We start from the raw sequence: 23,523 nt of genomic DNA, 5'->3' as shown, positions 1-23,523 counted from the left end.
AATTTCCAATAGCAACACAAAATCGCCTTCAAGTTTCAATAATATCTACCACAAATAAATATGATACCTAGAGGAAAGACTGGACCTTATTGCACCTTATTGCATTTTATTTATTTATTCTACCGAATATCGGACAGCAATCGAAGAAGTACGGAACGTATGAGTGAGTTTCACAATCGATATCAATGTCGTCGATGATACGAGAGGTAATACTGCCTACACGCGCGAATCTCACACAGTGAAATAATACGAGCATGAATGACATCTCTATTCATTTAGTTTCGAGTAATTCCAGTGTACGACTATTATGCAAAATTAATCATGTAGTCTAGCGCTTTTAATCAAAAATATCTCATCACAGTATTTCAGAGATTAATATACAAACTGCAAACTTCTTTTTGCGAGCGGATTTCAGGATGACAAATTTGCAAAATATTTCCTGATATTATTGTATCTTTTAACAACAGGATCATTCTGCCTGTAGCAAGTTTATATGTAATCCGATGTATCAAAGTGATTAGTAATCCTATCAAATACAACGCATTCGAAATATAACAATGGTCTCAGTCAGTCAAGCCGCAATTTCCTGTGTCGAAATCTCACGCCCGAAGGCAATTAGTGATGGGCATTGCTTCTGATAAATATGACGTATAATTATGAACCGAGCAAGCAAACAAGGAGGCTTTAATATACTTTTTATGCAGGAATGCAGACTAAATTTCTACAATTTATTATAATTAATTGTATAATAAATTATATAATTTATTATAAGTAATTATCAATTCGATTCCTAATATGATTTTAAAAAAGATTCTAATTCCTTAAACATGGTTTAAGTGTTTCTTAAAATGTCTTTTGGTACAAATTATATACATTCTACAAATAATAGAGTTTATACGTACACCGACAACAAATGTAATAATCCGATAACAAAAAATTGAATTAATCCGAATCACGATAAAATTCCTGACAGATTTCTCTCGCGCCGTACTTCAAATTTGATTCTAACTCGCCAAAAAACATTGTCGTGTCACGGAATGATATAGAAATATGACGTTCCCCTTCATTTGAGGTGAAGGAGGTTAGACAAGTACTGAAATAGCCGTATCCGTGGAAAACCGCCGGAGGGATCAGAGAAGTAAAGTTCCGTAACTTATTGCCGGAGGATTCTCGGTACACCTGGTACTACTTTGTTCGCCCGTGCACGCGGCAGGAGACGAGTGTACTGTGCGTACTTTCGTGGATCAAACTCGTACCTTACCTCCGTAATCTTTGCTAATACCTCGAATATTCGTAAGCTACCACTCAAGGCAAACGGGAAGCATAATTAGGTGCGGAAACGTAAATGCTCCACCGACGATCAGTTATTTGTACCATATACACACGTGCTTTAATCTTCCGCTATAACGAGCTACATCCGTCTGAGTGCGAAACAGTATTAGAGGGAGTTAAAGTTGCAAAAGTTATATTGAGGGATTTAAAGAATAAAAGTAGCACGAATTATGTCTTCTAAAGGCGAGCTAAATACAATTAAGCATCAGTACATAAAATTGTTTTCTTTATAAAGAATAATTACTCTAAATATTATTCCATTGAAAAACAATTGTACAGCGTATTTCGCATTATCATATTAATTCTTAATCCCAATCCCTTTTAGTTTATATCGATAATATTATCTTAATAATTTATTTGGCTTATGTATTATAATTCTATCCACACATCAAAGTACATTATCTTCAAAAAGAAGGATGCATGTGTTTGAATGCATAAACAGAATTCGTTATTTCGGGTAACGCAATCTCGACTTTCGACGCTTGTGTAATAATGCATAAATATTAAACAAGAATGGCTTTAAATTTACAGATTTATCGCAGCCGGTTTCGAATAAAGCAGATAGAGATAGAACATGTGCTAATTCGAGAAGCTTGTCTCTCCGCGTATTACTGGATTTACCTATATCTTGCACTTATATTGGATTTGCAAAGAAATTTCTTAAAAACGGCATATTTGTTATCATACAAATATAAATGTATTCAAGTTGAAATTTTATTTCTGCTTTTGACCTTAAATCGACTTTTTACGTTTATTTTCATACTTGGAACACTCAAGCAGACCTCTTTTGAACTCGTGATTATTGTAGGTCTTTGTAGAGAGTTTTAAAAGGTTTTAAGGGGTCAAAAAAACCTCTTTTTAACTTCAAACTGGAAAATTTTCCGATAACTACCATTTTGAGGAAAAGTAAGCGTTCAAAAGATCTAATTGAGGTCGAAAGTAGAAGTAAAATTTCGAGTAAATGGTACCGGAAAGATAATACGATTACTGTAAATCAGTATCTTCTTTATCGGGATAGAGAAAAAAGAAAATCCTTGGTCTAAAGTATTTAAGGACGGATAACGAAATCCCCCGCCGAAAGATAACTAAAAGGTTCCCGCTTCGGAATAGCGATAAAATTACACGACAACGGCAATGTGGCGTAAGCACCTGCTCATTGGAATATCAAATGCCGCGTTTCCTGCTCACTTAAGACAGCCGCAATAAATTATTATCCATCCACCCGATCACCTTTATCTGCATGTAACGCATTTAAGAATGGATTGTTTTAAATCGGTAGTCAATTGATACCGCGGGATCGCAAAAATACAACAGTACCGTTCCAAGTTAAATCTTCGAAGCACTGGAAGGAAGTTAGAACTTAAATGTTTGATACAATCGCTTTTGACGTTCACGAGAAAAGTCTCACCGAGCTAAAAGCTTAGATTATCGTCGTTCTCGATCGATCGTTGCTTTGCTTGAAACCGTAATCGGATTGCACGTTGAACGCGCGAACGGACCTCATTCACGAGTTAGAAAGTAGCCGTGCACGTTTTGTATGACCATACAGAGAAATCCGGCTTTTAATCGCGGTCCTCGTGCATTATGAACCCCCAAGAGTTCATTGTACCGTCGTTAAAAATACTATACTCGCGCAACGACCTGAATCGACAGTCACGCCTCGACAAAATCGATCGTTGCAACGTCCGCTAACCATTGATGTGCTGAACATATTTTTATATCTATTTTTATATCTGGTCTATAAAAGTGCCTTAAGACATCGTGCCTCACCGGTGCTCGCATCGATAACGATTATTTTTGCGTGAAAAACAATCATGGCGAAATGCCACACGTGGCGCCTCGATTGAAAGCTACGTGTTCATTTACAAATATTGCGCGGAACCATATGTATGAACAGCATCGAAACCAATGTAAACTTACATTATATATTAAACATCATATTTTATATTTGTTAATGGATGTAAATATTCGTTTCAATTTAATTGCTCGGGTAAAAACTGTCATGCTCGTGATTTAAAAATTCTTCCAAAAGTACATTTAACATCAGTTGCAGCCGTTTAAGCATAGAAAAGCTTTTTCTCCGTCGCTGTAATAAATTTGTTTGTCACTTTTATACAAACTGAATTTAATAATACTTTGCACAAGAATCGTGTAATAACATTTATCGCTAACGTGCGACGAGAATGCCGCATCGAGTTCGTCGATCGGGGCATCATCGCGCGTGTTTGCCGACGTCATCTCGGTATGCAATTATTGCCGCGTCCCGAGCACGAGAAGAAAAATGCTCTCGCGAAGAGAGGGAGGGGGAGGGGGGGGGAGGAGAACGTAGAAGAGGGTGCAGAAAAAGGAATATCTCTCGCACTCACCTGAATGGGCGAGCTGCTTGAGGAATGCTTCGTAGCGTGCGCCGGGACACCGGGGGGGATGGTGGGTTCACCGCATTTTTCCACGCTGTATACGTCGTCGTCGTCGAGTGTTCACGTGTGCCACCACTACTACCACCACCGACAGAAGCCACTACTATTATTATTATTATTATTGCTATCAACCAGCACCAGCACCACAATAGCAGACGCGGAAATTGCTGCCTTTTATCTCACTCCGTCTCACGCTGACGCTCTCTGTCTCGTCGAGACGCTTTGGAATACTTTGGGCCGCCTTTGGCCGGCCGGCCGAAGAACGTTCACTCGCGAAATCTCGTTGCCGCAAGACGACATAGACGTTCGATGCTCGATATAACCGCGAATTACAGTCTCGTCTAAGCGTTTAGACGCTCATCGCGTCGACTGTTCGACCAGACACACGAATATCTACTTGGGCGTTGCGTCTGATTCGTCATTGACTCGTACTACTTTACGCAACGGCAACGAAGTAACAGGCAGGGAGAATGAGAGAGAGAGACAAAGAGAGGGGTGACGAAGAGAGGCGAGCTTCGCCGTAACAAACGATGCCGTACGTACAATACGATACGATAAACCCACGTTGCTGGACGGTGCTGAAACGCGTTCTACCCCTGCTGAGGCCGGGGGTTAAACTGAATCCGAAAGCCACGGTCTCGTACACTCGTGGGCGCTCGAGCGCATGCTCCGTATTTTGTCGCGCTTGGCCTGTGTGCGTGCGGCACGTCGCTTCGTGTATATATCACACGATGTGCCTATACAGGGTGGTCAAGAAAATCCTTCCACCCCTGTTAAGAGAAAATCGTCCCTTCACGGTAGCTCCTACACTTGTTCGCTCCGCGGAAGGAAGGGCCGGCGGCTCTCTCGGACGCAATCCCTCGCACGTTCGCCGGCGTTCGCTTTCTACCCCTAAATTCGATTGCCGACCCCGGCGTGGCCGTAAAGATACGGGAAAGCGGTGCCGGCAACTCGTTGCAAACTCCTTTTTCTCGGCGCGGCGCGGTAAAATGGCTAGCGGCTCGTTTTTGCACGAGTCACTTGATTTCTTTTTTTTCTCTCGCTCACACACACACACACTCACACACACACACTCTCTCTCTCTCTTTCCCTTTCCTTCCCTTTCTTATCCTCGAAACGAGGCACAAAATAACGATCTAGTAGTGTGGACTAGCAAGGAAGGAAAACTCACGTTTCGCTGAAACAAGCAGCGACCGGCGTCCCGACGACGATGCATTTTGTCGCGACTACACAGTCGCCGTCTCGTATTTTCGATAAAAACCCCGTTCGCCATAAAACGGCGACGGCAATTTTAATTTAAAATACTGCGTCAACTGATACGGCAACAACTACACGGCTGAGGAATTTCATCGTGCTTCTACGATTTTGCCAAAAAGATCGTCGAGTTACGAGCCATCGTCGATGCTCAAGTATGTCGTCGAACCGAGTATACCGTTTTAATAACGAGCATACTTCGAGTTTACTGGATAAAGGAGCACGCGCGTGCGACGCATTTTCTCTCTCTCTCTCTTTTTCTCTCTTTCTTTCTTTCTCTTTCGTTCTCTCGAAGCTACACAGTGAATGAAACGAAGGAAAAAAAAGTTACGCACCACAGTTGACTCTACGCCGTTTTATAGATGAATTCGGAGTCAACGCGCGAAATCGTTCGACGTTTCCAAATTAGATTATGCAATTCCGTCCTTACGCGGAGAGCGACGTCGGCGTTACATTCTCTGCATCCCGAGCATCTGGCTTTACGCAAAATTTTCCATAAAAGCACGACGAATCTTCGCCCCCTAAGAAAAACAACGTGAAATTAATGAACGGAATTTTCGTAGAACGATGTAACCGGCGCGCTCTTCTCTTTAACTTTTTCTCAGCATACATTAATTTCGATTAGGAAGACGCATCTGCGAATCTCGTGTACGTAAAGTACGTAGGATAAAATGTATGTATCTTAAGGATATTATTCTATTATAAACCTTATACTTTGCTATATTTCGTAAGAGTACCCCCCTTTTATATCAAATTTCACGCTATGTAATGCAATAAAGATAAGTTAAGGAGAATAAATTAAAATGGAAATAGCTTCTAAATTTCTCATATAAGTTGTAATGAACATGCTGCAAAGGGCTCTTCAAAGTATAATATAATAAAAATGTCCTTCTATGCGACATAAATCTGCACAGAACGTTACGCTTGAAAAATTTCGTCGTTATCGTATTATATTCGGTTATAAAATCGATTATAATATTACGTCTGGTTTGTAAAATGTTACAGAATATTCTGTCGTGTTGTACAACGCAAAAATTTTTAAGTAATTTAATTCGCGCTCATCAACCCTCATAACGATAAAATATATAATTTGCGTTCATCAACCCTTGTAACGATAAAATATCGTGATTAATAAATTAGATTCTTATTTTCAATAGGCAATTTATATCGATCACAATATAACTAATTTTGACTAAATTTGACAGATAATGATATCGCATTTATCGATATATAATACATTTTAATGGCAGCATGCAGTAAAAGAGGATAAATTAATATTGCAAACGTGAGAGGGAAAATTTTATTGTGGAAAATGACGTATATCTGTACGTGGCGAAACAAGCGGGAAACAATGCTGAGAGAAAAGCAGTTCGTTGCGGGTTGTCGATCACGGATTAAACTTGGGCGTCGCAACGCGTGTCGCGAGAGTTTTTGGCACGCTTTCTCGCAGCAAAACGAACTTTCCTTGTCCCCGATCGTGAATGATGCGGGGGAAGTTTGTGGAGCGCCGCTGGATGGACGGGTGAACTCGACACCCGTCTAGGGGAAAGGAATCCCAGAAGCCGCAAAGGAACTCGATCATTTCCTATATATATCTATATAATACGTACGAAGCTTGTATTCAGTCGCCGCAGACGTCTTGCCGGCGTGGGTTAGCAAACCCATTTCCTTCGAGCTCACCGAAAGCCTCGAAGGAACGAAGCTTTGAATCCCCCTTCGTGAATATGGGCTTCAGCGGAAAAGAAGACGACGGTACCGCCGCCGTCGCCGCCGCCGTCGCCGCCGCCGCCGCCACCACCGCCGCGCGCCGTCGCCGTCTTTGCGACTTTGATTAAAGATTTAACTCGAGGATATAACGGCGGTTTCGCGAAAGAGGATCTTTCAATTGCATTTATCTCGCATAAAAAGCGAGCGCGCAGCAATTACCCAATGTCCGCGAGGACCGCGCAATTAAATTTCTACACGCCTTGAGATTATCATCGTCGTATTTGAGGAAACAGAATTAAGCTGCAACGCAGAAAAACGACGCTGGTATAAAAATCGAGAGAAAACAGCTAATATTAAATTAAAACGCCGACGGTGAGCGAACTCATTAACATGCCGGAAAAATTTTATTCCTTTTTTCTATCAAAGTGGAAGAGAAGAGCGCTCTCTCTCTCTCTCTCTCTCTCTTTCTTCTCAAGGGAATATTGCACAAAGTTGAATGTCCATCGAACGCCTTTATTGTACATTTTATACCAAGAGACTGAAAATAGCATGCCGAGAAAAACACGGTGAAAACGCAGATTGTATCTCGTGCTAAAAGTAGTTAATCGCCTACTCCGCCTTCGCTAACGACTGCTTAATTCTTTCAACTTTCTGTGTTGAAAGTAACCATGCATCTTGCAGCATTTTATCTGGAGACCGCAATTAACCGTATCTACAAGACGTACAATTGCAACTCTGAAAAGTTACGTATTCGCAACGTACATACATGCTGCATGCACACGCCGCAGCGCCGTATGAAATAAGTGACGGAACGCATTTTCTGAGGATCCGTCAAGCTCCGCGAGATCTCTCGCCGGAAGGAAACTCGACCTGCGAGATCACGAGAAAGCTCGATCACTTTGCCGGCAGCTTTTCATCTGGGCCTAGCAAATCCATTCCCGTCGACTCCATAATCGCAACCCGTAGCACCGAAGGGATTCCTAGCATCTCGCTCGAGATACGCGAATGTGCGAGGGTTAAAGACAAGATCAACAAACGGCGGGGCGCGAGAAGCCCCGCCCGAGAAAGGAAACGACTTCCTATTTTCTGGCGGTTAGGTCGCCCTCTCCCGCTTGATGTATCCGAGAACACGGTCGGAGAGTGACGTATACGGTCATCAACGAGCCAAGGAGCTTTTCACGATCCTCAGACAGGATAAGGTCGTTATGGCTCGGAATCGGCGCAATCAACTTGACGACGCGACGGTTCGGCATTACGATCGTTCGTGCTGTCCGATTAAATTAAAGCCTTCGTAACATGGGCTGCGTTTTAATGCATTACTAACTCTTGCTTGAAAAGATTGCAATTGCACAGCAAGATTTTATCGCGTTAAATGCATGAGCGAATAATAAAATATTATCATTAAACAATTCGCGCAATTTTAATTGAATCAATAGTACAAAAATATAATTTACTTCTTCCAGAGAGTACTTTGTAAAAAATAAATTTTTTCGTAAGTTCGATGCCGTCAAAGAGAAACCAATCATTAACTTCGATGCGTTGTATTTAGTAATAATGCCGCGTGGCCATTTTTCTCTTTGTCGCTTTCATCGTATTAGCAAAGCCGTCACTTACAGCACTCGTTTAACGGCCGTTACGAATAAAGGGATCGATTTGCGTGCCAATTGCGTGTTCCACGACTGCGTCATCGCTGTTGCAGCGATCGGTTGAAGAAACGCGAATATCAACGGCGGTGGGACACATCGTCCATTTTTTTTCTCCGGATCGTTTTCGATCCGCGACGAATTTACGACCGTCAGCGCGCGCTATACGTCTCTCCCTCGAGACTTTTCCGTTTCCTCTATCTCCTTCCGCGCAACCGCCCGCGTTTCCTGCATCGTCTGTCGCCCTCTTTCCCTCTCTTCTCGTCGTTTCTCATAAACGAGCGTTCGTAACAAGTAGCTCGCAGCTACAAATGATAAGTTGCGCGAGAGGTTTCTTTATCGCCGTTTCACCGAGAGGACCTTGAAGGTAAACGAGGTAAACGCTGCGAATCTCAAATGTATGATTTCTCATCGAGAAAATTGATCGATTGAAGCTAGAGGAGCTAGAGATAATAGGGTCGACTAAAATTTAATGGAAAAAAATTGTATAAGTCGATTTGCATGTAATTGATTTCAAATGTAATATAAAGTGAAATTGAAATCGTACGTAAATAGACCAGGAAAAGTACTAATTTTCTTCGAAAATATGGTTATAATGCAATTCAATCTGCGTAATTGTCGGAAGCTTATTGTGCAACGTCGAGATATTAATAATAAAGTAGTGTTTAATTTGTACTTTATACTAGGCGACCGGACGGAAACAAAAAAATGCTTGTTTTGTGAATATTTATGACGCTACGACATTTATAATTAATACGATCCATTATCGTTGTTGAGCTCGAATCCCATTGCACCGAATTGTCACACGGTCGACCTAATTAAGCAATGCTATTTACGAGTGGAACAACTCTCCGAATGAATTTCAGCGAGGAAATCCGTTGCTTTCCTCCAACGCAGTTGCTTCTCATGCAGTACGATTACGATAGAGAAAGAGAAATAGAGAGAAAGAGAGAAATAGAGAAATTGAAAGAGAGAGAAAGATTAAGCTAAATTACTTGATGCCCGCACGGAATGTAGGGAGATCCAGGTTCGAATGGCTGAGTTGTTATTTTTCGTATATAAATTTTTTCAGTATTTTTAAGCTGCTCATGTATCGGTATTATCTCATCAATTTAATTTGCAATATTACGTATCCGGCTTCAGATTAAGGACTGCATTGCAAGACTCTCATCTTTCTCTAGCATAGAAAAATACTGATAATAAATTTATATCTCTGGTAAACGTAAAACAAAAAAGAAATTAATGTACAATTTTAATGTATAAATTCACTTTTCTAAAATAGTTTATTGATAATTTCTATTATATATCTCTCTTAATTTGTAAAGAATATTTTTTCCCATATGCCCTACACTCAAAAATCGTATCAACGACTAAAAATTTGAAGTCACAACAATGCCTCAACTATATATTATAAAGTTATAATAAGAACAATAAATAAGTTATATGAACTAAGAAAATATTACCATTCGTAAGATAATTACATCCAGAGAAAAGTTTTTTCGAGTAAAAAAATATTTATTAGAATCGTACATTGGAATACGGTTAAAGAAAAGTTTCTTCGATTTGAAGAAATTTTTTGATTCTTTCTTTTATTGGAATTGAAGAAATAGGTTGATCGTGCAACGCATTTTTTTTTTTCAAATAAAAAAGACTGGTTTTTAAAACCAGAACAACAAAATTATTTCTTAAATTCTGTCAATATTTTTTTTTTAATTAAAAAATTACATTTTAATTAAACAAATAATTTAAGCAAACAATTGATTTATTTTAAAAAAGGTTAACAATGTTTCTTGAAATTAAATAATTTTTCATTTTCCGCAAAGATATTTTCACCTCAACTTAAAAAAACCAAATTAAAAGAATCGATTTCATCAATTTAAACTTAATAACTTTTCTCTGAATGTACAGGAAAGTTGAGTCGCTATTTTAATTGATAGTGCGATAGTTCAACTGATAGACATAACTATGTTTTTATACTATTTTAGTATATTTATTACACTTCATTAAATTAGTTTCAGATACTTAAATTTCCGAGTGTCCAAATTTATAGTTGCCAAAACTATTTCGTTTTCTCTCAGTGCAATACTGCTAGGCCAGTACTACACATACTGGGATTATACCATGTGTTATGAATTTTCGTCAGCATTTTATTTTTCATCTCTGTAGCATCTTCAAACCTGCCTCTGTTCCTCTACTTTTCTCTCCTCTCCATCTCGCCCCTGTCTTTCGATCTACCAAAGGTATTCTCAGGTTAATCCGCTATGCGGATATACGCGCCATCTTGGAATTCCAAAAGCCTCGCGCAAGTTTCGCGAGTTTCGCCAATAAGTTTGTGTATCGCGGTATTGCAGCTGGTCTGGTTCCCCCGGTTTCCCTACGGCAGTCGCGCGATCGCGCACCCTCTGTCCCTCGCTGCGAAGGCCTCGACGGTGCTTGCTTTCGCAACGCGCTGTCGACAGAGTGAGAGAGCGAGCGACAGGGAGGCGATATGATATGACGGATCGAAGGCAAAGGACGGAGTGCCGAGGGACGGACGGAGGAACGGAAGTTACGTGTAACGGTGTTGAAAATGTGAAAATATGTGCTGAAATACACTCGAAAAAAAAAAGTGGTCGACAGTCACCGTCGGCGTCGGCCGGATGACGCGATAAAAGCTCGCAAAGCTCCCTTTCTCTTTCTCTCTTTTTTCCTCTCACTAGCCAGCCTTTCAACAGACTTCGTACCCCTCGACAACGTGCCTCTTTTCTTTGGAGAGCACAGCCGAGGACGCTTCAAAACGACCGGCGTGTTGAAAATCTTGCGTCTTTTGTTTAGTAACCCTGATTCGGCCTTTGTTCCGCACAAATCGCGTGTAACGCATACTAATTTAGTCCAGCAACGGAAATATAGTCTGGGATATACAATATGTACGCCTGTGTTCCGTGATGCGTCAATCATTAAACGAGCTGCGGCGAAAATAGAAATAATTTGTGAGAAAAATAATAATTGTAAAAACGCGCTCGTTAAACAATAACTTCATCGTCTCAACGCAGTCTTAATAAGTCTCTTATGCCTCTTATCTGTGATTACGTCTATGCCGCGTCTACGCCTGTGTCTATTTCCACCCTCTACGACCGCGCCAAATTTCGTTACGGCGCGCCTGAATGCAGTGAAGCTGGACTATGCGCAAAGGGTTAACGAAGTAACCATGATGCCGAGCTTCTCACCTTCGCCTGCTCCTCCATTCTGCGGTCATCAACCCGCGTTCTAAGTAACGAGAAGGACGATTTGCTGTCGACCTCGTCCTTTTATGGTCTTGCTTTCACAGAGGATCTCTGCTCTTTTCATTCACGACAGACGGGTTCGGATTTAATAAAGTATTCCTCATCGCAGCCTTTATTTCGTGGCGTTGCGGCTGCGATGTCACCTCCATCGGTCCGCCGTGTCCTTCGTAATTCTGACCAGGTTGATCGTGGCGAGAATACGGAAAATTTTTATCCTTCTCGGGAACCGACAAGCCGCCCGAAGCAAACACGAAGAAAAACGTCCGGAAAACCTGGACGGGCGGAAAGGCGCCGCCGCACGAAGTACGGAAGAGGGAAACGCACGCGGGGAAAACTCGTTTAATGACGGCACAGTCTCGCGGAGCTGATACGTAGCGGACGACACGGAATACATCCGGAACGAGATGCAAATTACGGACTTACGAAGTATTGTTACGGACGTGCGACGGCTTACGTTGCAAATAATAAACGGCGCGATGCCCGTGTTCGAGACGTCGGCTCGAGACGGGAATAAATATCCTCTGTTACTACTATTACGTTTTACTCTGTAGAAATTGAGAAACGCGAGTGTAGCGAAATATGGTACAAGAATTGCATTTGCTGCTCACTTGTTTATCACTTTGTGCGCACGTTCATTATGTTCGCATCGCGCCCATATTTTTCGCATTGACATGATTTTTATGTCTGCTGTGTAAGCAAGGTTTTGGATAAGAATGTGCAAAACAAGGAAGAATTAGTACCCACAAGAAATTTGATGAAAATGGTAACTTTTCATTTCGAGGGACTTTTAGAATAAATGATAAAAAAGCTCACAGCGTGTGTATTATATATTTTCTTAATAAAAATAATTTAATCAAACTTGATAATTAAATAAAATACGATAGTTAAAGACTAATTTTGGTTCATTAAACAATTAAGTAAAAATAAATTTTTGATTTATAAAAATTTATTTATTCAGTTCTGCTTATAAATAATAAATTTATAAATGTTCTATATAATTACATTTTATAGAACTGTTTATGTTTTGTACAATTTAATTAAATTACTTTCTTAAATGTACACTTTTATAAATAAATATAATTTTAATGATACTGTCTTTATATTTTGTAAACCTCTTGAAGTTTTTCCAATATGAAATTTATCAACAAATAAATCTCATCTTTTTCTTTGTGCAAGAGCCCCAAACACCTTTTCTTTGAAGAACCCTGCTTGATGATATTAATTTTTACCAGGACATACATATCTCATATTTTTCTCTTTTCCAATTTTTTTATTGTTTTTTTCTATTTTAATCAATAAACCAATATACTTTTAGTTGTAAACAAATCATTAAGAAAAAACGCAATTTTTTCGAATTAATCGAGCTACACATAACCTAATAAAGTTAGAAGACTGTAAATTTCGACAAATATTAAGTTCAATTTCAAATTTATAGTAAACGAATAAGAAATCTTTCAAAAATACAAGTTTACTCAAAATAATTCATCGTGTAAAAAATTAGTTCGCTATATTAAATCCGTCATTTAAAATGTTTAAAATTTAATTTTAAATTTATAATCAATAACTCAAACATTGTTAAAAAATATAAGTGTTTTAAAAATAATCCCTGATGTAAAAAAATTTATCCGCCATTTTGAATTTTTAAAATTTAACTTTTAGATTTTTAGTAACCCAAAAAAACATAAATGCAAATATTTTAAAAAATCTATCCGGAAGAAAAAATATGTTTATAACGGTTAATTTATCATTCTAATCCAAAAGTTCCAGCGATAAGAGAAACGCATTCGTGTTGTACATACATGTTGAACAAAATAAAGTCCAAAAGTCCGGAGTTGTAACTGACGAAATGTGCCACGAATGATATTTTGACGATGTCTTCTCGATATCGCGCAAGAGCAAAAGGAATTTATTTGAGTTTGAAGTTGCAAACGTTCTTGTAGATATCGTATCAACGGATTTGCTAAAGATTCTCAAGAGTTCTTTCGCGCCGGTGTGCATCCGCTGCGGAAATGCACCTGCGAGATTTACATGTACCTGCGTACGAATGCCAACATTTACGTATTTGACGTATTTAGGGCGTGTCAAAATTCGGCAAAACTCGCGTTCTCCTTTAATATCTTCTCTCTCTTTTACATGAACTCGTTTACAAAAGGCTTTGTCGAGCCCGTGCGTATCATCCCAACCAATATCTTCCTCGCGATTCCTTCTCGCTGCGCGAGTCTTTCTCTCCGATAAAATATTCCCTTCGAATCGCCTACGTTTCCTGCTTCGCGCTCGCGTCTCGCAGAAAATTTTTCAAGACAGCCCGTAATCATGGCGACCTCGCGAGCACCCGCCATTCATTCCTGGCCAGGAGAAGCTATAATGGACGCCTTGCACGCGGTAATTTATTCGCGTGCGCGACACTTTGGATAAATTTAAATTCAGATAACCCGACCAAATAACGACGTAAGACGGCGGAGTACGTTCCGTTTCTCACGACCGTCGCTCCGTAGCTGTGCACGAATCCACTTTCCCGAGGAACTTTCCCAAGACTATCTGGCCATTCTCGTCGTTCCTTCTCTTTCGTACTTCGTAAAAAGACAAAGCATCCGTCCCGGCCAAAGACAACGTGGTGTAGATGTCCGATGCTCTAGACTTGAAGATGCGCGCCTTCGCATTCGCGACTGATCTCACGGAGGGATGGAGGGAGGAGGGAAGTTTCAATTTCGCGCGTGAATCCATGAAAATCTCGATTGCACTTACTTCCGGACAGTTAAGTGGCGCGTTGGATGCTGCGAGGGAGTGAAGAAGGAACGAAGATCCTCCGGCCGAATGAAATAGCGAAGCGGAGGAGAAAAGAAAGAAAGGGAGACGCGACGGCGTGCACGTCGGGACTCTCGTCGTCGTCGCCATCGTGCACACAGCATACTTCCAACCTTGCATCCTACCTACCTAGCTAATACCTATCTACTTACCCTGCTGATTCCCAACCCCCGGTCCCTATGGCAACACACTTAAGCTTGCTTTAGTATTTCAGTCTCGGGCACAACGTTTGCATCCCTCTTAGCTACTGGACGCGTAAGTATTGCTCCGCGTGCGAGTTGCATCGGACAGGCAAAATCGTTTATGCGTCTCATGTGATACGCTTTTTTTCCCTTCCCTCTCCCCACTCGGACCATCCTCTTTCACGTTTCATCTCTTTAGCCTACCAAAATCGTCTTCCGACGTATACGTCTCTTCCACTTCCTACATTCGCAATTGCACTTATGTCATATTTAACTCGGCTTAAATTCCGAATAGATTTAACACACGCGAATTTTGCTAGGCACCACGCGTTATGTAAGTGTATACTCTTCGCAACTGGCTTCTATGAGCTTTGTCATGTGCATACTATTCTAGCTGCTGCGCGGAGCTCGCTTATGCTTGCTTACAAATGCTGACTGAACGTATTGTACTCTTGCGCTTGCAGGAGCATCTGTTGCGGATGTGCCCTCGCGATTCCCTTAACCGACTTCGGATTAGTCCCGAGGCGTCTCGTATTTCAATCCACGTCTGTCCTCGCGGCTTTTAGCGTTGTGTGAGCTTTTATTGTGTCGTTGCATGTAAAACGGCCGATTTGGAAAGCTTGTATGACTTGTATCGCGAAATGTGTTTTAATAAAGCACTTTCTCTCTTGATATAATCGATTATTACATATTATAAATTACCTTCCATATTCTTATTTAGTGATATTCTTTTATGTTATTTTTTTTCATGCTTTATAAAAATTAAGTACTTTTCTCATATTCTCTTAAACAAATTAGTAAAAAATAAATAGAAACACGGAGAAATCATTCCCCAACAAGCATTTTAATAAAAATTCTTTTCAGAAATTCTTGAAGACAAAATGAGATTTAATAAAGTTTTTTTAATTTAATTAATAAATTATAGATGATAAAACGTTCAACAAATTGATTTCTTAAAAGATATTAAAGACATACATAATATCTTTATAAAAAAATTGAAATCATGTAGATTAAAAAAAATATAAGCAATAACAAATAAAAAATACAATTAATACAATTAACATAAATAAACATTATTTTTGCCTTCTAAGAGTTTGGTCTTTGGTCTTATTTGATCGAGTATTTAATACTTCAATTTAATTATTATGAATAGAGAAATATGCAATTGTTAGATGATGAATGATATCGCTTTATTTCTCTTAATAAATTGTAAGCAAGTTAGCCAATCTGAATTGACACAGATTTGAATTAATTTACTTCCGTCTAACGTCTGTTGCTTTCGTACGATAATAGGTGTCTGTACACAGAGAACAATCCGTGCACTGTATCACTCCGAGAGCCGTTGATCGTGTTTGCTTTAGACCTTACCTTCCACGACTACAGCGATTGAAGCGTTTGTGATGCATTATCGATAACAGCTATCGACGAAAATAGCTGATTCAGTAGATTCTGCCCTTTCTCTCGTTAGGACAAATACATATGCGTTCCCAATTTAAATGAAAATTTTACGCTTATTAATTCACTTTCTAGAGACAGTGACAAAATTGGATATATCGACGAGAATTACCGGCGAACTCTTTTTATGTCGCGCCTGCTATATACCCACTCCTGCAGCAGTCACACGATAAGATCTCGAACGTAGTTTGCGAGTTCAGCGTCATTGAGATGAAAGTTTTACGATCGAATTCCTAACCGTGACAGCCGCTATTAAATATCGATCGTCGGAACACGTGACTGGCAAGACATTTTCTCGCACTTAAACTCGCAGATAGGAAAATCGATTGTACGATAGATGACTCGACAATTTATTGACATGAATTTGGATATATAGAGATGAAAAAAAAGTCCGTAAAGGACAGACTACACTGAAATGGATTACGTGCTCTAAGAACTAATGAATAAATTAAATTCTAATTTAAATGTCAGTGATCAATTAAATCTCGTTATTTAGCCATCCTACTTCACAATGTCAATAAGGTAAATGTACGGAATTACGCCACTGACCCGAATGACGCCACCGTAATTTGTTTTGTGCCCGTAACAAAACACAACTGATTAAAAGTGTCTAAACATTACGAGAAAGCAGTCGTCAAAGTGTATCAAATGACTTTGTCAAGTAAGCAAACGCATATGTGATTTTCTGTGAAAAGTGATTTTCAAAAACCCATATCGAGAATCTGTCACTTTTAACTGTCAGCGACTAAATTTATTCTTAAATTGTTACTACAGAAAGAGAGAAAAATTTATTGAAAAACTAAAATATTTAGTCTGATACGTGCAACTAAATATTGAGTTGATTTATTTAACTCTTGATTAAAAAATTTTAATCGTTGACATGAATAAATCATACCTTTTTGTGTGCAATTAAATAACTGTTGAAGCAACCGAATGTTTAATACCAAATGTTTTAATTTTGCACGTTTCAATATATTTAAACGGAACAACCTAGAATTTTGATAACGTAATTCCAAGACATTTGCAGTTTACGCTTAATTGTTTTGCAGATAAAAATACTTTTGTATATTTTCAACTTTTTTATATATGTCTCTTTGCTAATTTGCAATATCAACTTAAATAAAATTCACAGTTTTACCTAACAGCACTGTTTTCAAATAATCTGTCAAAAATTAGTCCTTACTTAAAGTGGCGTAATTCCGTAAATTTACTTTAACAATAGTTTTGCTTTTAAATGTTTTTCGAGGATAAAAATTTGTTCGCGATAAAAAGTTTGCTCGTTTAGAAAAATGTTTCATTAATCTGAAGACTGAGCACTTCTTGCGGTATATTAGCTATCTGGTGCTCTAAAGCTTTCCAGCAAATTCCTGTAAATTTTTATCGTAGTAAAGTAACACGGACACCAAGAATTACATCTTTCATTACATCTCTTATATTGACCGTGTGTATAGAACTTTTTTAGAATACTAGGTATGTTATTACGTTGGAGAAACATTCGTTGCGCAACATTCTTATGTAAACTGCTACACGATAGAGTCTTCTAAAGTGCTTCAATTAATTCCGTCCGATATAACCCCCGGCTTAACTCTCGCTCGCCTCACTTTTTTATTCCAACTCGGCGCGCACCGGCTTGTAGAACATGTTCAAGTTTTAATTCTATTTCTTCAACGCGGACATCTTTGCTACGAGCCATTACGACTTTCAGATTTACTAACCATTTTAAATATAAAACGTCGCTGTACGTCGCGCACGGCATTACTTTAGGTTATGAGGCAATCTAAGTGATAGCGTAAAAAATAGAAGACACGAAACATCGCATTATTTCGTTGTTTTACATACATTTATTATTCCATACATTATACAACCCCCCCCCCTTCCGCACGTGACAATGTCTCGTCTCGTGTTAACATTAAATGCGACCATTATATCGCGGATCAACAGTTTAGTCGTTTTGGTGCTGAATGTATGATGAGAACGTACGAGGCATTATGCGTGCGACTTGCAATTGTATACTTTTTTGGCGACGTGTTTTGGTGCGTTGGATTTCCACAGGACTGCCTAAAAGAAGGAAGGCGGGAGAGAGAGAGAGAGAGAGAGAGAGAGAGAGATTAATAACCGGAATAAGGGGTCGGCAGAAAATGGAAGCGACCGGTATAGTTCGCAAACATCGTATAATAACGCTGAGGAGAGATGGGCGAATCTCAGAGAAAGAGAAAGAGAGAGGGGGAAAAAGAGAGAAAGTACCTGAATTATATGGGTTTAGTGGCGAACGTTTTTGGACCCGTTTACGGGATGATGCTATTTATCAAAATCTATGAAATTCGACGGTTCGCTCCTCTACTTCCTGTGCCGGCCAGCGCAACAAGAAAAATCAATGCGAGTTAACAAGGTGGCGAAACGTACCGATAAGAGCGATATTTATTGTAAACGTTAATAAACATTGTGCCACGCGAAATAAAAAGAGCATAAAGTCCACTTTAATGAGCCGCAGTGGAGTTTATTACCCCGCGCTTAACGGCGGATCAAGACAGCTTTAAGAAGGATGGGGTGGATCGATGCACGAAGCTCGTGCAATGAAAACTCGCAGCGTTTCTGATAAGCACGCATTTAGAACGATGATGAATATAGCGGAAAACGTTCGTTATATTCGAATGAAACATTCGTTAAGAAACGAGCCTAAAAATGGGATTTATATATTTGTTCGTAAATTTTATTTTCTCGTCAAAAAAATACAATATATAATAAACGCGATGATTTTAAATGGGTATTTCAATGCATTCCGACGAGTCGATACTAATAATGCGTTATAAGCAAGAGTTTTGATTAACAGCATTGGCAGAACAAATATGATCAATATTCTTATTATGAAACACTCTTATAACGAATTATAGAATTAAATAAAAAATAATTGCTATCAATTTTCACGTAAGAAAATATTGTTATAACTATTGGTATCCGTGCTACTTTCAATGAAAATTATTTAACAGAAATTCCCTTATTATAATTTTAACAATATTACTGATTATATATCCGCATCAACGAGATTTAATTATTTTTTCTGCACGGTTTCACTTGTAACCAAGTTTATTACGGCACGCAACGGCAAACGCGTTTGAATCTCTCTTTTAAAATAATAAAATTCTTTTAAATAATTCCAGATAAACGTTACAGGTTATATAGCGCAATCGTCAGAAGGAACTTTGCAAGATAAATATTTGTATGTCATTCTGAGCTAAATCGACTGTTCGACGGCGGTGCGTTTACATTACAGAAAAGCAAGACACGCTGCGAGGTAAGTTTTTGAGGGTCGTCAGCGGATCAGGCAGTTTATCTTTGAAAGTTCGTTCGCGCTGCTGGTTTGCGCACTGTTACGACGCAGTTTTACCTTTTTTATCTTTCCTATCGTGAACTTTTACGGTGCTTTGCGATTTTTACTGTCACGGCAGTTTGACCGTGCACGCGAAGACGGCTTTTATGCTGTGACTTGCTTTGTGCATAGAAACTCTAATTACATTCTTTTTGTCGCGCATATTACTAAGTTCTATTTTCTTTTTCTTTTTTTTTTTGGATTTTAATACTATAATTTAACGCTCATGCCTAAACTGCGGCAATGCTAGAATTTTGTATTTAATTTGACGAGTAGATATTTAGTAAGATAGGTAGACGATATTTTTGTTTCGATCGATATTCACACTTTATGACGCAGTCTTGTAGACTATGTATTCCTCCTATGCACAATAAATCGACAGATAAATGCATGTATTTTAATAAATTCGTACTCACCAATACACAGTCGACCAACGTCGGAGTTGTAGTATAAATCTGTAAAATAGAAATACAATCGAATTGTAACAGCGTTTAAAATAATTTATATATATATATATATATAGCACGCCTTGACGAGGCTGAAGCCAGTAGCCGAACTTGGCAGCCAAATACTGGAACTCACATTTTTTACTAATTTATTAGGAACACATCTAGGCAAAATGTAAAAAAAGTTTCAGCGTTTGGCCATCTTTTGTTTATTAATTATAGATGAATAATTGAGGTCTTACACCCGTTTTTTGATATGTGAATTTTTTTTTTAATTTAAAAGATGGCCAAACGCGGATTTTTTATTAATTCATATTTTTATTAATTCATTAGGCAAGCTGTAAAAAAAGTTTCAACGTTTGGCAACGTTTTAAATTTTCAAAAAAGTTGACATTTCGAAAAACGGGTATAAAGCTTTAATTATTCATATATAATTAATAAACAAAAAGTGGCCAGACGCTGAAACTTTTTTTACATTTTGCATAGACGTGTTCCTAATAAATTTGTAATAAATCTGGGTTCCAGCATTCGGCTGCCAAGTCCGGCTTCTAGTTTCAGCCTCGTTGCGCCTTGAATTCTTTGTTCATTCTTTAAACAAAAATGTAATGGAAAAATTATATAATTCTCAAAAAAATTTTTCTTTCTCCTTTTTGAAAAATTTTACATCATTTGATAAATATTTGTCAATGTTGCAGTTATAGATTTCGTAGCTATTATCTGTTCTCACAAAGAGATGGTTCACTTTACGTATGCTGCATAACAATTTTATATTTTAAACTGCATTTACAAGAAAAATATAAAAGAGAAAAATATAAACAAACAGAAAACTACAAACATGATCTAATATCATCAATAATATACTCATTGTTTCAACTATGCAATTTGTAAGAAAAAGTTATGTAAATTTTATTTTTATTTTTTAAATTTATTTTTAGCAGATTATATACATAGATATCGAATTATATTATATACATAGAAAAGAAATCATGAATGGGTTTTTATTTCTTTAATTGTTTAAGCATATCATTTCTCTTAGTATAAATAGAATACAATGTTTAAAAAGTAGTTTAAAAAGTAGTTTAAAAAAGTAACGCGATAACTGTAACAATGTTCAATTTTTGATAATTTTTTTTCTAACAATTATATGAAATACTTTGAATACCTGTCTTCATTTGTGTGAAATGCAATTCTCTACGACTATTTTAAAATTGTTTTAATAAAGAATTTTATTGTAATAATATTTAAGATCAAAAGTTTGTCGACAAAATCGAATATATTTTTTGAAACGCTATCACTTTTCAATTTTTACAAAATTTTGGTATTTATTTAAAATAAAGGACTTATCGCAAATCTTAATAAAAATGTACTCATTCGATGAATATTTACTCAGAATGAATCTGGAGAAAAAACGCATTGAGCACGAATCAGAACATGGCCTAAATGTATCGACATAAATATGCGCTGCTAAGTACACTGCCACAATATTGCAGTAATATTGTCGCAACGATTTTGTAATGAAGTAATTTTGCAGTGAAATATTTCTGCAACGTTGCTGCAATCTATTTTGTGTTTTATGAATTGCTTACCCCAACGGTTGCTCCGACGTTGCCTGATGCCTCCCAGGCCTCCTCCTCCTCTCAGATTCCATTGTTGTAGATACTTCCTTCGTTGCACATTATAACACAACACAGCAGAGCACAATACTCATTTACGCATTAATCGGTATATAGAAACACGAAACCTTGAACGAATATGCTCGTCTGAACCGCACGGCGTTGAAAGAATAAGGGAAAAATTAATGCGTCCCGCACAAAACTTAATTGGCGTCCACGATAACCTTATGACGTTATGAGGATAAACGCAGTGAACGAACAACACTCGCGTCGCGAATCGCGCGTTTTCTCGCACGGCGCCGAAAGAAATACTTCATATTTCCCAGTCTTAGAATTCTTTGTTCTAGATATTTCCTTCAGTGGAGACCCGACGACGCATCAAACGACATTCCTGTTGCACGGTATCGAAGAAATTACGCAGAAAAACTCGCGTGAACTAGCGGTATTCGCGTGACGTCACGGGGGCGACCGAACAGACGCCACGGAAACAACGGTGCTTCCGCAGCTAATGTCGCACCGAGCGAATCCGGCGGGGCGCGGCGATGTATTGTTTACAACTCGAAGAACGTATAGGTACGCGCACGTGATGCAATGGCTAGCTACGGCATCGTAACACGAGCGAACGAACGAGCAGGTCGACTCACGACAAGTACGTCGGGAACGCAATACTCCAAAGAAGGGTTAGATCCGCGCTCTCGACGGATTTCGTTACGCGGATCAATGCAACGATCGAACGGAATTCCCGTCGCGAATCGCACGGCTTCTCGCACGATGTAGAAAGACATAACCGATATTTCTACCTCTTAGAATCCTTTGTTCTAGATATTTCCTTCGGTAGAGACCCGACGACGCATCGAACGACATTCTCGTGGCGCGGCATCGAAGAAATTACGCGGAAAAATGCGCGTGAAACTAGCGGTATTCGCGTGACGTCACGGGGGCGACCGAACAGACGCCACGGAAACAACGGTGCTTCCGCAGCTAATGTCGCACCGAGCGAATCCGGCTGGGCGCGGCGATGCATTGTTTATATGTAACTCGAAGAACGTATAGTACGCGCACGTGATGTAATGACTAGCTACGGCGTTGTAACACGAGCGAACGAACGAGCAAGTCAACTCACGAGTACGTCGGTAACGCAACACTCCGAAGTGTGGTTAGATTCGCGCTCTCGGCGGATTTCGTTACGCGGATCAATGCAATGGTCGAACGAAACTCCCGTCGCGAATCGCGCGGTGTCGAAAGAAGTACCTGACATTCCACCTCTTAGAATCCTTCGTTCTAGATGCTTCCTTCGTTTCATGTTACATCACAACACAGCACGACACTCGTATACGCAATCGGTGGAGACACTCGGCATCTCGAACGACGCTCCGGCCGCATAGCATCGAAGGAGTTACGCCAGGGGGGGCCCAGGGGGGGAAACTCACGCGCGTAAAAAACTACTGGCGTTCGCGTCGACGTCGCGACGCCACGCGGATCGACTGCGCAGTGGTCGAACGGACGGACGGTGCTTAATAACAACGTCTTGTTTACAACTCGAATATACGTGCGAGCGACGCATTGACCGACTATCCCGTTGTGTTGTAACACGAGCGGACGGACGAACAGATCGAGACTGACAAATAGTACAAGTACGCCGGGAACGCAACACGTACTCCGAAGTGTGGTTAGATCCGCGCCGTCGACGAACTTCGATTGGACGAATCGCGCGAGATACACACGCGCCCGAACCAACGCACCGAGGATGAGATACGCCGCCTTGACGAGTGCGCGCTTAATCAGGAATCACAAACGACTGAACTCAACAAATTGCTTGCTCAACAAACGCGTCGCGATGCCGCTCGGCTCCGTTCCCGTAGGATTGACTGACCGAGGGGTACGAAAGATGGCAGTGGCGACTTCACCTACGCGATACGGTGCGGCTCGAGTGCACGACCAATGAGGGGGGGGGGGGACGGGGGCGATTAATCGAGAGTGCAGCGAGATTCGAGATTTGATATATCGTGCGAAAGATCACCTGTCATTAGTAACATTGG

Source organism: Solenopsis invicta, chromosome 6 (assembly GCF_016802725.1).
Source record: "Solenopsis invicta isolate M01_SB chromosome 6, UNIL_Sinv_3.0, whole genome shotgun sequence".
In the NCBI taxonomy this organism is placed as follows: domain Eukaryota; kingdom Metazoa; phylum Arthropoda; class Insecta; order Hymenoptera; family Formicidae; genus Solenopsis; species Solenopsis invicta.
The sequence above is the reverse complement of the archived record's forward strand: the minus strand, read 5'-3'. Positions refer to the sequence as shown.